The sequence below is a fragment of the Bubalus kerabau genome, chromosome 8 (assembly GCF_029407905.1).
Source record: "Bubalus kerabau isolate K-KA32 ecotype Philippines breed swamp buffalo chromosome 8, PCC_UOA_SB_1v2, whole genome shotgun sequence".
Lineage (NCBI taxonomy): Eukaryota > Metazoa > Chordata > Mammalia > Artiodactyla > Bovidae > Bubalus > Bubalus kerabau.
This window is the reverse complement of record NC_073631.1, coordinates 43,213,567-43,225,679: the sequence shown is the minus strand read 5'-3', so window position 1 is coordinate 43,225,679 and position 12,113 is coordinate 43,213,567.

Below are 12,113 nucleotides of genomic sequence, written 5' to 3'. Positions count from 1 at the left end.
AGTCCATGGGGTCACAAAGAGTTGGACATGACTGAGTGACTAACACTTTCACTTTCATTGTAAGTTCTTGCCTCCTCTGTTGAAGACTGATTGATTACAGATGTGTGGATTTATTTCTGGGTTCTCTATTCTGCTCCTTTCATCTATACATCTGTTTTTGTGACAGTACAATACTATTTTCATTATTACAGCTTTGTATAATTCTCTGAACTCAGGAAGGTTGATAATTCCAGCTCCATTATTTTTTTTCTCAATATTGTTTTGGCTATTTGGGAATTTCTTGTTTCTATACAGATTTTTAAATTATTTGTTGTACTATTCTGAAAAATACCATTGCTACTTAGTAGGGATTACACTGAATCTCTAGTCTGCCTTGGGTAGTATGGTCATTTTAATAATGTTATTTTATCCAATCCAAGAACATAGTATCTTTGTATCTGCTTGTATGTTCTTTATTTTATCTGTCTCACAGCTTTCCAAGTATAGGTCTGTTATCTCCTGAGGTAGATTTATTTCTAGGTATTATATCTTTTTTGATGCAATGGTAAATAAGACTGTTTCCTTAATTGCCCTTTCTGATAGTTCACTGTTAAATGTATAGAAATGCAACAGATTTCTGTATATTAATTTTCTATCCTGAATGTTTACTGAATTCATTGATGAACTCTAGTAGTTTTCTAGATGGCATGTTTAAGATTTTCTATGCATAATATATGTAATCTGTAAAAGTAACAGTTTTGCTTCTTCCTTTCCAATTTCCTTTTCTTTCCTTTCCTTCTCTGATTGGTGTGGCTAGGACTTCCAAAACTACATTGATCAGAAGTGGAAATAGTGTGCATCTTTGTCTTGTTCCTTATCTTAGAGGAAATACTTTCAGCTTCTCTTCATTGAGTATGATGTTAGCTATGATGGATCACGCCTTTATTATGCTGAGGAGGTTACCTCTATGCCTACCTCCTGGAGAATTTTTATCATAAATGGATGTCAAATTTTATCTAAAAAGTTTCCTGCAACTATTGAGATTATCATACAGTTTTCATTCTTCATTAGTTAATATGGTATATCACATTGGTTGATTTGAAGATAGTGAAAAATCCTTCCATCATCAGAATAAATGCCACCTAATCATATGGATGATCCTTTTAATGTATTGTTACATTCCGTTACTATATTGTTAAGGGTATTTACATTTATATTCATCAGTGATATTGACTTTTGGTTCCCTTTTTTTTTTCTTTTACTTGGTTTCTCTGGTTTTGATATCAGGGTGATGCTGGCCTCATAGAATGAGTTCAGAAATATTCCTTCCTCTGAAATTTTTGGGACTAGTCTCAGAAGGAGAGGTAGTTACCATGGCTGTAAGTGTTTAGCAGAGTTCAACTGCAAGGCCATCAGATCCTATATTTTTATTTGTTGGGAGTTTTTAATTTGCTGATTCAATTCATTACTGGTAATTGGTCTTTTCATATTTTTAATTTCTTCTTGGTTTAGTCTTGAGATACTGTATCTTAGAATTTGTCTATTTCTTAGATTAGGCTGTCCATTTTATTGGCACACAGTTGTTCACAGTAGCCTCTTATGATCTTTTGTACTTCTATGGTGTCAGTGATAACTTTCACTTTTACATTTCTAATTTTACTGACTTAGATCATTTCTGTTTTTTTATTGATGAGTCTGGCTAAAGGATTATCAACTTTATCTTTTCAAAGAGTCAGCTTTTAGTTCCATTGATCTTCTGTATTTTTTAAGTTTCTATTTCTGATGTTTATGATTCCTTCCCTTCTACTTTTTGTTCTTCTTTCTTTAGTTTCTTTAGGTGTAAGTTTAGGTTGTTTGAGATTTTTTTCTTGTTTCCTGAGGTAAACTTGTAAACTTTCCTCTTAAAACTGCCTTTGCTGCAAACCACTGGTTTTGGATCATGTTTTCATTTTCATTTGTCTCTAGGTAATTTTTTATTTGCTCTTTTTATTTCCTCTTTGATTTCTTCAGTGATCCATTGGTTGTTTAGTATCATACTGTTTAGCTTCTCTGTGATTTTTTAAGAAAATTTCTGCAGTTTTTTTTTTTTTTCTTTCAGTTTATTTCAAGTCTCATCACATTGCTGGGAAAGGTGCTTAAAAGTATTCAAATTTCCTTACATTTATCAAGGTTTCTTTTGTAACCTAGTATGGAATTTCTCCTGGACAGTGTTCCAGATGCAAATGAAAGTATATTCTGTTTTCGAGTGGAATGTTCATATATATATATATACACACACATATATGTATACACACATAATATATCAAGTAAGCCCATTTGGTCTATTGTATCATTTAAGACCAATGTTTTCAGATTGATATTCTATATGGATGATCTATATAATGTAAGAGCATTGTTAAAGTCCTCTATTATTATTGTGTTATTGTTGATTTCTCCTTTTATGTCCATTAACATGTGCCTTATATGTTTGTGTGCTCCTATGAGGGATTGGTGGCAGGAGGAGAAAGGGACGACAGAGGATGAGATGGCTGGATGGCATCACCGACTCAATGGATGTGAGTCTGAGTGAACTCCAGGAGTTGGTGATGGACAGGGAGGCCTGGCGTGCTGCAATTCATGGGGTCGCAAAGAGTCGGACATGACTGATCGACTGAAATGAACTGAACTGAACTGATGTTGGGCAAATATATATTTACAAATATTATATCTTCCTAGATTGATCCCTTGATCATTGTGGAGTATCTTTCTCTGTCTCTTATAACAGTCTATATTTTTAAATCCATTTTGTCTTATGTAAGTATTGCTATTCTGGCTTTCTCTTGTATTTCATTTGCATGGAATACCCTTTTCCATCCCTCGTTTTAGTCTGTGTATCTTTAGATCTGAAGTGAATCTCATATCACAACATGTATATGGGTCTGTTTTTGTATCCATTCAGATATTCTATTTTTTGGTTGAAACATTAAGTCCATATATATTTAATGTAATCATTGATATCTAAGTTCTTGTTGCCATTTGTTAATATTATGGATATGGTTTTGTAGGACTTTATTTTTCTCTTTGTTCTTCTGCTCTCTTCTCTTATGATTTGATGCCTATCTTTACTGTTATGGGACTTCCCTGATGGCTCAGATGGTAAAGCATCTGCCTACAGTGCAGAAGAACTGGGTTCGTTCCCTGGGTTGGGAAGATCCCCTGGAGAAGGGCATGGCAACCCAATCCAGTATTCTTCCTGGAAAATCCCACGGACGGAGGAGCCTGGTGGGCTACAGTCCATGGGGTCACAAGGAGTTGGACATGACTGAGTGACTTCACTTTCTGACTTTCTGACTTTTTATTGTTATGATTTATTCCTTTTCCTTTTTTATATGTATATATGTTTTAGATCTTTGGTTTGTGATTACCATGTGGTTACTGAATAGTAGTCTATTTACATATGCATTATTGTCTTAGGTTTTTGATCTCATTTTCAAATGCATTTTCAAAATCCTGCATTTGTATTCTCCTCCTTTCACAATGACTTTTTGATATATTTTGCATCTACTTATTTTCTGTATCTCTTAATTGATTATTAATTGCTTTTAATTATGTCCAAAGAATATACTAATATGTTTTTGAATAAGAAACAAGTAACTGTATTTTGTGACAGTACATTTATAAAAGTAGCTGTACTTTGGTTAATACTGAAAAAAGTAAAATCACATTTCTTATATATAACTTAAGCATAATTGTAGTTAATATTAACACATGAATATCTGGAAAAACTGGTAAAAATCTTGTACTTGCCATACTGCTTTTTAAAATATGTGTAATATATAACTATCTTATTTCCTTTTGATGAAGCTTTAAATTTGACTCCCAGAAAATACTTTCAGAAATGAAATGTAGGACATATCCCATTATATACTTAACAAAATGGCTATAGTTTTAACTCAAAATACAGTGACTTGATATACAGACTTTGTACAACAACATTTTATTTAGAGAAAACAGAGTCAGTTCTAACACAGAGACTATATTATGGAATAGTCTTCAGAGTAGAATAGTCAGAATAATCTTCCAGAGCATCATATTTTATATTAAGATTATTTTTCCAATATATAATTGATGATCAATATTTCAATAGTGGTAATCTATTCTTTTATTATTCAAGATAGTATAGACATTGATTTTCGTTAGATGACAAAAAAGGTGTACTATCAGTTTTCTAGTTCTAAGTTAGCTGCTCAGTCATGTCTGACTCTTTGCAACCCCATGGACTATAAAGTCCATGGAATTCTCCAGGCCAGAATACTACAGTGGGTTGCCTTTCCCTCCTTCAGGGGATCTTCTCAACCCAGGGATCAAACCCAGGTCCTCCGCACTGCAGGCAGATTCTTTACCTGCTGAGTCACCAGGGAAGCCCTCTGATTTCCTTAGTGTTTATTTAATATTTTCCCTCTAAATTCACAATGCTAATCCTGAGGAAATAGGAGTTTTCAGACATCAGAAATTTGCTTTTGCATAGAGACTAAGACAGAATAAAATAAATATTTGCTTCAAGAAATATCTTTCAATTGGGGAAAAAGCATATTATTTAAAAAAAAAAAAATAGGAGACCTGTAATATTCTTTTTTTTTTTTTTGAAATTCTATCATTGACTTCTAAAGTATATAATATGGAAACATAAATGTAATTTATTTTTTTATATAAATTTATTTATTTTAATTGGAGGCTATATAAATGTAATTTAGAAAGAGAACTTTCTCAGAGCAATAAATAACTTCAGGAAAAAGGTGAGACTTGAGTTTAATTTTGAAGTATAAAACTTTGAACATCCAAAGAGGGCTGCAAATAAAGGGGTCAAAGAACAGGCTAATATAATGGATAAAGTAGTGGAAATGTAACTAAACGTTGTGAGAAGGGAAGGACAAATGTAGAAAATGTGCCAAAAATATAGGTTTAAGAAGAGAGATGATTAAAAAAGGAACAATGTGGGTAAGATTTAGGATGCTTTGAATATCAGAATAGGTGAAACTGAAACCCCAATATTTTGGCAAACTGATGCAAAGAATCGACTCACTGGAAAACACCCTAATGCTGAGAAAGATTGAAGGCAGGAGGAGAAGGGGACTACAGAGGATGAGATGATTGGAAGGCATCACTGACGCGATGGACATGAGTATGGGTCGGCTCCGGGAGTTGGTGATGGACAGGGAAGCCTGGAGTGCTGCAGTCCATGGGTTTGCAAAAAGTCAGACATGACTGAGTGACTGAACTGAACTGAATATCAGAATATTTAATTAATGATGGGACAGAAAATATTAGTTGGTGTTTATTTTCCATTATATATTGGATATAAAAATCTGCATCTAGAGATTGATATCAAATATACTATACTATATACTAGGCATAGTTGCCTCGAGAGGACACACTGGTCATAGCAAACACCCTTTACCAGCAATACAAGAGATGATGCTACACATGGACATCTCAAAATGGTCAATACCAAAATTAGAACGATTATATTCTTTGCAGCCAAAAAGAGAGAAGCTCTGTGTAGTCAGCAAAAACAAGACCTGGATCTGACTATGGCTCAGATAATTAGCTCCTTATTGCAAAATTCAGGCTTAAATGGGAGAAAGTAGGGAAAACCACTAGGCCATTCATGTATGACCTAAATCACATGCCTTATGGAGTGTGACAAATAGATTCAAGAGATTAGATTTGGTAGACAAGAGTGTCTGAGGAACTATGGATGGAGGCGCATACATTGTACAGGAGGTGATTACCAAAACCACCCCCAAGAAAAAGAAATGTAACAAGGCAAATGATTGCAAGAGGAAGCCTTAAAATAGCTGAGAAAAAAACAGAAGCGAAAGGCAAAGGGGAAAGAGAAAGATATACCCATCTGAATGCAGAGCTCCAGAGAACAGAAAGCAGAATAGGAAAGCCATCCTAAAGCGAACAATGCAAAGAAGTAGAGGAAAACAATAGAACTGGAAAGACTAGAGATCTCTTCAAGAAAATCAGAGATACCAAGGGAACATTTCTTGCAAAAATGGGCACAATAAAGGACAGAAATGGCTAGGACTCAACAGAAGTAGAAGAGATTAAGAACAGGTGGCAAGAATACACAGAACTATACAAAAAATACCTTAATGACCCAGATAACCACAGAGGTGTGATCACTCATCTAAAACCAGACATCTTAGAGTGTGAAGTCAAGTGGACCTTAAGGAACTATTACTACAAACAAAACTAATGGAGGTGATAGAATTCTAGCTAAGCTATTTCAAATCCTAAAAGATGATGCTGTTAATGTGCTGCACTTAATATGCCAGCAAATTTGGAAAACTCAACAGTGGCCACAGGATTGGGAAAGGTCAGTTTTCATTCCAATCCCAAAGAAGGGCAATGCCAAAAAACTTCAAACTACCATACAATTGTGCTCCTTTCACATGCTAGCAAGATAATGCTCAAAATCCCTCAAGCCAAGCCTCAACACTACATGAACCAAGAACTTCCTAATGTACAAGCTGAATTTAGAAAAGGCAGAGGAACCAGAGATCAAATTGCCAGCATCCATTGAATCACAGAAAAAGCAAGAGAATTCCAGAAAAAAAACTTCTACCTCTGCCTTCTCTAACTATGTTAAACCTTTTGACTGTGGTTCACAACAAACTGGAAATTTTTTCAAGAGATGGAAATACCAGACCACCTTACCTTCCTCCTGAGAAACTCATACACAGGTCAAGAAGCAAGAGTTAGAACAGGACATGAAACAACAGACTAGTTCAAAATCGGGAAAGGAGTACGACAAGGCTGTATATTATCACCCTGCTCATTTAACTTCTATGCAGTGTACATCCTGCAAAATGCTGGGCTGGATGAATCACAAGTTGGACTCAAGATTGCCAGGAGAAATATCAACAACCTGAGACAAGCAGATGATACCACTCTAATGGCAGAAAGCAAAGAGGAACTACTGGCAGAAAGGCAGAAGGAGAAGGGAGTGACACAGGATGAGATGGTTGGATAACATTAACAACTCAACAGACATGAGTTTAAGAAAACTCTGGGAGACCTTGAAGGATAGGGAAGCCTGGCATGCTGCAGTCCATGGGGTAGCAAAGAGTTGAACAACAACAAAAGAGCTTCATTAAATAACACTAAATTAATTTGCATTTAGTATATTTTGTTTTTCAGTCACTAAGTCATGTCCAGCACTTTGTGACTTCATGGACTGCAGCATGCCACGTCCCTCACAGACATACTATTTCTACTACTAACAGCTTCATCCAGAGAACAGAATGGCTACTCACTCCAGTATTCTTGCCTGGAGAATTCCATTGACAGCGGAGACTGGTGGGCTACTGGCCATGGGGTCACAAAGAGTCGGACATGACTGAAGCGATTTAGCAAGCAAGCAATATGTATAAATATTCATCTAGTCTTCACAAATACCTATGAGAACATATTATTATTTTTCCCATTTTACAGTCACAAGAGCTTAAACTGACTTGCACTCTCACCTAGCCAAAAAGAGGATGAGCCAATTTCCAAACGTAGGCAATCTGGAGAGACTAGATACTTTCCATAATCTCGAACTGTATAATTTTGAAATATAAAGTGTTGGAAATTGAGGAGACTAAAAACAAGAAAACCAACAAAAGTTAGGTAGGACATGATCACTTTCAAGGAGAATTTAAGATTCCCTTTTAGAAAGATCTTTGCACAGTATGTACATAACAAAATGCACTCTGTCTAGAGTGGTGGATATTTTAGAACTAATGGTTGATGAGATGCAATAGGATAAAGGGACTAAAAGGGGAGAGAGAGAGAAGAGTAAAAATAGCAGACTGCAAGATGGCCAATTGTGTTACTGATAAAAATGTATACCTTAGGAGAAAAAAGTTCCAAGGTTTTATAAGCGATTTGAATTAGGCACTCCAGTATTCTTGCCTGGAGAATCCCATGGACAAAGGAGCCTGGCAGACTACAGTCCATGGGGTCGCAGAGTCAGATACAACTGGGTGACAAGCACAGGACAAATACTTCCAAAGGTCAGAGCTCAGAGAGATTTAATCTTTACCATAGAGATTACAGATTAAACAGTAAATTTGCTTTATAGAGAATCTGAATGCAGAGACAAAAGAACAGGCAAATTGGTCAACATTAGGTATTGCACCTGTGAATTCTGTATAATCCCAGAGCACAAAGTGCCTTACCCCTGCCTTACGAGCACTTAGAATAATTCTTTTATTTTAAAAATACATACAGTTTAGAACTTGTCAACTTTTATTTACTATTGAAGCCACTGCAGATTACTTGCTTCCTTTAAGAAATACCAAATTGAGTATCGTGCATCGAACCTGGACTGGCGGCTCGTTTCATACATAATATTATACATGTTTCAATGCCATTCGCCCAAATCTCCCCACCCTCCAAATTGAAAGCTATTACCTGTATACAACAGCCATTTTTAAAAAAGAATTAAAGTGCTTAATTATAAAAGATCAGAAAATAATCTCATGTTGTTATCTAATTTTTAAAGTACAGAGTTGAGATTCTATGTTATCTTTTGATTCTAAACAATGGTACCCTTGAGGAGTTAATTCTTATATAGGTTGATAATGAGTCTGGGGCCCTCAAGGAAGAGAAAGGGGTCCAGGGCTCTCAAGGAGGAGAAAAATACAGACTTTTTTCTATATTTCTTTGTCTTAGTCACATAAGACTTTATTTTCTTTAAGCCCAGAGCTAATGATTATACAACAAAACAACTCATCTTGCTCAAGGGTATATTTTTCCTTAAGCTCTGTACAAATGATAATAGAACAACAATGTATCTTGCTCAAGGATGTGTTTCTCCTTCTTAACAAGAACCTTCTGACTAATCCTGTTATCTTATGTGGGAGTGGGCCTGGTTCAGTTCAGTTCAGGAGCCCAGTCCTGTGGACTCTTTGCAATCAATGGACTGCAGCAAGCCAGGCTTCCCTGTACCTTCCCTGTCCACTCCTGGAGCTTGTTCAAGCTCATGTCCATCAAGTCAATGATGCCATCCAACCATCTCATCCTGTGTCTTCCTCTTCTCCTCCTGCCTTTAATCTTTCCCATTAGGGTCTTTTCCAATGAGTCAGTTCTTTGCATCGGGTGGCCAAAGTACTGGAGCTTCACCTTCAGCATTAGTCCTTCCAGTGAATATTCAGGACAGATTTCCTTTAGGATTGACTGATTTGATCTTGCTCTCCAAGGAACTCTCAAGAGTCTTCTCCAACACCACAGTTCAAAAGCATCAATTCTTCCTTGCTCAGCTTTCTTTACAGTCCAATTCTCACATCCATATTGATTACTGGAAAAATCATAGCTTTGATTATATGGACTTTGGTCAGCAAATTAATGTCTCTGCTTTTTAATATGCTTTCTAAGTTGATCATAGCTTTTCTTCCAAGGAACAAGCATCTTTTAATTTCATGGCTGCAGTCACCATCTGCAGTGATTTTGGAGTCCAAAAAAATAAAGTCTGTCACTGTTTCCATTGTTTCTCCATCTATTTACCATGAAGTGATGGGACCAGATGCCATGATCATTGTTTTTGGGGTGTTGAGGTTTTTTAAGTTCAAAGTCTTTTTTTCTTTATTTACTTTACAATATTGTATTGGTTTTAGTTTTAAGCCAGCATTTTCTCTCTCCTCTTTCACTTTAATCAAGAGGCTCTTTAGTTCCTCCTCACTTTCTGCCATAAGGGTGGTGTCATCTGCATATCTGAGGTTATTGATATTTCTCCCAGCAATCTTGATTCCAGCTTGTGCTTCATCCAGCTCAGCATTTCTCATAATGTACTCTGTATACAAGTTAAATAAGCATGGTGTCAATATACAGCCTTGACGTACTCCTTTTCCAATTTGGAACCAGTCTGTTGTTCCATGACCAGTTCTAACTGTTGCTTCTTGACCTGCATACAGATTTCTCAGGAGGCAGGTAAGGTGGTCTGGTCTTCCGATCCCTTGAAGAATTTTCCACACTGATGTGATCCACACAAAGGCTTTTGTGTAGTCAATAAAGCAGTAGTAGATGTTTTTCTGGAACTCTCTTGATTTTTCAATGATCCAGTGGATGTTGGCAATTTGATCTCTGGTTCCTCTGCCTTTTCCAAATCCAGCTTGAATATCTGGAAACTCACAGTTCACGTACTGTTGAAGCCTGGCTTGGAGAATTTTGAGCATTACTTTGCTAGTATGTGAGATGACTGCAATTGTGTGGTAGTCTTTGGCATTACCTTTCTTTGGGACTGGAATGAAAACTGATCTTGTCCAGTGCTGTGGCCCCTGTTGAGTTTTCCAAAATTGCTGGCATACTGAATGCAGTACTTTAACAGCATCATCTTTTATGCTTTGAAACAATTCAACTGAATTCCATCACCTCCACTACCTTTGTTCATAGTAATGCTTCCTTAGGCCCACTTGACTTCGCATTCCAGGATGCCTGGCTATAGGTGTGTGATCATACCATCATGGTTATCTGGGTCATGAAAATATTTGTTGTATAGTTCGTCTACATATTCTTGCTACCTCTTCTTAATATCTTCTGCTTCCGTTAGGTTCGTACTTTTCTGTCCTTTATTGGGCCCATCTTTGCATGAAATATTCTCTTGGTATCTATAATTTTCTTGAAGAGATCTCTAGTTTTTCCCATTCTATTGTTTTCCTCTATTTCTTTGCATTGATCAATGAAGAAAGGTTTCTTATCTCTCCTTGCTATTATTTGGAACTCTGCATTTAAATGGGTATGTCTTTTCACCTTTGCCTTTAGCTTCTCCTCTTTTCTCAGCTATTTGTAAGGCCTCCTCAGACAACCATTTTGCTTCTTTGCATTTCTTTTTCTTGGTGATGGTCTTGATCACTGCCTCCTGTACAATGGCACAAACCTCTGTCCATAGTTCTTCAGGTACTCTATTAGATCTTATCCCTCGAATCTATTTGTTACTTCCACTGTATAATTGTAATGGATTTAATTTAGGTCATTCGTGAATGGGCTAGTGGTTTCACTACTTTCTTCAAGTCTGAATTTGGCAATAAGGAGTTCATGATTTGAGCCACAGTCAGCTCCCAGTCTTGTTTTTGCTGATTGTATAGAGCTTTTCCATCTCCAGTTGCAAAGAATATAATCAATCTGATTTTGGTGTTGACCATCTGGTGATGTCCATGTGTAGTCTTCTCTTGTGTTGTTCCAAGAGTGTGTTTGCTATGACCAGTGTGTTCTCTTGGGAAAACTCTATTAGCCTTTGCCCTGCTTCATGTTGTATCCCAAGGCCAAACTTGCCTGTTAGTCCAGTTACCTCTTGACTTCCTACTTTTGCATTCCAGTCTTCTATGATGAAAAGGACATCTTCTTTGGGGTCTGGTAAGACCTTTCTCGGAGAAGGCAATGGCACCCCACTCCAGTACTATTGTTAGTCCTATTATCTTAAGATGGATATGGCAGGAGTGGGTCTGGTAAGATCATTCTATTGTTAGTAACCAACTGAAAAAGTATATAAGGCCTTGACAAGACTAGCAAGTGGGGCAGTCTCTGGTCCCCTTCTGATGTCTATGTCAGAAGCTTCCTCTGTCCTTTTTCATTGTAATAAACTTCTGCCACACAAAATTCTGAGTGTCTGAAGCCTGGTGCCTGGTTCCTAAGCTAAATCTTCTTCAGAAATCACAAATCCAACATCGTTTACCGTAAGCTATCACCCTGACATGAGCATCTGAAATAGCCTAAAATGATCAATATATTTTATTTCATATATATGCATTTATTTACTCTTTATTTCCAATGTAAATTTTTAGGGACTTCATGCTTTTTATGCATTGTATCTGAAAATTTATTTACCAGTATTTTAGACTATGTTTCCTATTATGTTTGTGTAGGTCCAGCAGGTTTATGCAATTTTGCTAGATAAACTCAAGGACATGAGCTGCCATGAGTGTGGAAAGTATAAACCACCAAAGGACTTCAGAAAGAGGACAAAGTTTTAGCAATATTTTCAAAGAGTAATTCATCACCTTGATGTTGTTAATATCACTTGATTAATATTTAGTGAGTACTGTATGAAATAGGCAATTTAAAATAAATTTGATACTGTTGAACACCAAGAAGGGAATTAAACACTT